Source organism: Hyperolius riggenbachi, chromosome 4 (assembly GCF_040937935.1).
Source record: "Hyperolius riggenbachi isolate aHypRig1 chromosome 4, aHypRig1.pri, whole genome shotgun sequence".
NCBI classification, from domain to species: Eukaryota; Metazoa; Chordata; class Amphibia; order Anura; family Hyperoliidae; genus Hyperolius; species Hyperolius riggenbachi.
In genome coordinates this window covers 82,096,739-82,099,170 of record NC_090649.1, presented here as the reverse complement: position 1 = coordinate 82,099,170, position 2,432 = coordinate 82,096,739, and the positions used below count along the sequence as shown (strand labels likewise).

The 2,432-nt window shown below is 41.2% G+C and overlaps 1 long non-coding RNA gene across 1 annotated transcript in view; it reads right to left on the bottom strand.

Annotated features, from left to right (window-relative positions):
* Positions 1-234: 234 nt before the first annotated feature.
* Positions 235-2,432, bottom strand: part of LOC137570397 (uncharacterized) — a 74,744-nt gene continuing 72,546 nt past the window's right edge. The window contains exon 3 of the long non-coding RNA XR_011031019.1: positions 235-449. This is a non-coding gene — a long non-coding RNA (uncharacterized lncRNA). The remainder of the gene's footprint in view (positions 450-2,432) is intronic.

The window sequence follows — 2,432 nt, the reverse complement described above, 5'->3', positions numbered from 1 at the left end:
TCCTGGATCTGTTACCAGTTATACCTACATTTCACAATGCCAGCCAGAATTTTCTTCAAGTGTGCAGACGTCTTTAAATACGTCTTTACTTACAAGTAAGAGAGCCAGAAATATAATCTGTTGATTTATGCGACTATATATAAATTACGTATTATAAATATCTATTTATTTAGATATTTGACATTTTAATATTTGTTGGATGCTAAAACAGACATGAACTCAGACCATAAAAATTAAACTTTCCTTGCTAGTATGTTTCCGGTATGTTTCATTGCTGCTTGTTGAGACGACAGGTCCTCTTTCTATGGTAGGCTTCTGGAGTTTTGGTGACCGAAGGTCCTCCACTTCCCCTTCCCCCAAATGTCCTTATTCTGGCCTCCGTATTGATGGTTAAAAAAAGTGTGTCCGAACTTCCACCATCCAAAGGTGCAGCAAAACCGGAGAACCTACTGAGATAGAAATGGGAGGAATTTAAAGGGAATCTGAAGTGAGAGTAAGGTATATGAAGGTCGCCATATTTATTTCCTTTTAAACAATACCAGTTGACTGGCTGTCCTGCTGATCTTTCTGGCATCAGTAGCGTCTGAATCACACACCTAAAACAAGAATGCAGCTAATCTTGTCAGAGTTTTGTCAGAAACATCTGATCTGCATGCTTGCTCAGCAGAGGAGTAAGTAGGAATCTCCGGGCCCCCCTGCAGAAATTCTGAGCGGGCCCCTCTCCCACCTGGGGCCCACTCAGGACCGTTTTGGGGAGGCTGGAGGGGTCGCAGCATGAGGGGAGAGCTTGGTGGCACGTCGTGGGGAGGGGGGGCGGTCCCCCCCTCCCTCACCTCGGGCTCTCCCCTCCAGCATTGAATAAAGTGTATGCAGGCGGCAGGGCAGCAGCAGATACATGCCTTCCGTGCGCTCCATGGATGTTCCTCTCTCTAGCTTCTGACGCAACTTCCTGTATAAACAGGAAGTCGCGTCAGACACTAGAGAGAGAAACGTCCGCGCTGGAGCGCACAGAAGGTATGTATCTGCCGCTGCCCCACCGCCTGCATACACTTTATACAATGCTGGAGGGGAGCACAACGAACTGCACAACATGACCAACCACACGACAAGTTGTTTACCTGACAAGTACCTACACATATTCCAACCAACTAAACAACCAACTCACTTAAATACTATGTGCGCAAGCTAAATGACAAACTGCACAACATATCCGAATTCAAAAACAACAAAGTTGTTGAAAAGACTTGTACACACGTTTCAACCTACATTTTACTATAGAAAAATCACTAAAATCAAAACGTGGACAATGCAATACATATGTTATGTAAGTAGAGCAAGTGTTTATCTACTTATATATATATATATGTGGGGGGGGGGGGGGGTTCTGAGATAGTATGGCTGACAGCTCCTCTTTAAAAGGCATTTTATTCATAACGTGTGAAAATATCACCTAGGGAAAAACTTGGGAGTGAATTGAAGAAGGGCAAATATTTACAAACAATATTTGTGTATTGGTGTATACCACCTGTCTGTATGTTTGTTTGTTTGTATGTTTGTTTCTTACTTTCTACAACTCTATGGAATATGTTGGCGCTTTATAAATCAATAATAATAATTGGATACAGTGGTATGTTTTTGTTGAGTGGGAGGAAGTTGGGGGGGGGGGGGACACTGGAAAATCAATGGCTGCATACTACTGCGCTGAGCAACATAATGGTAGTCAGTGCAGCAGTATGATCGGTTCTTAGTCAGATATCAGGTTTCTGCTAAATATAGCAGTGGAGGGAGTGAGGAGCCAACATTTCACAGTTTTGTAATTATGAGATGAATTTTGCAATTACTACACAAAATTGTAATTTGTAATTATCAGAAATTTTGTAATTCGCAATATCAAATCCATAATTTTGTGGCGTAATTTTGCAATAAATTATAATTTTGTGTTCCATTCAAAATGACATAATTTAGCGTAATAACGGAAAATTAAAAAAATACAGTGGGTTGCAAAAGTATTCGTCCCCCTTGAAGTTTTCCACATTTTGTCATATTACTGCCACAAACATGAATAAATTTTATTGGAATTCCACGTGAAAGACCAACACAAAGTGGTGTACACGTGAGAAGTGGATCGAAAATCATACATCATTCCAAACATTTTTTTACAAATAAATAACTGCAAAGTGGGGTGTGCATAATTATTCAGCCCCCTTTGATCTGAGTGCAGTCAGTTGCCTATAGACATTGCCTGATGAGTGCTAATGACTAAATAGAGTGCACCTGTGTGTAATCTAATGTCAGTACAAATACAGCTGCTCTGTGAGGGCCTCAGAGGTTGTCTAAGAGAATATTGGGAGCAACAACACCATGAAGTCCAAAGAACACACCAGACAGGTCAGGGATAAAGTTATTGAGAAATTTAAAGCAGGCTTAGGCTA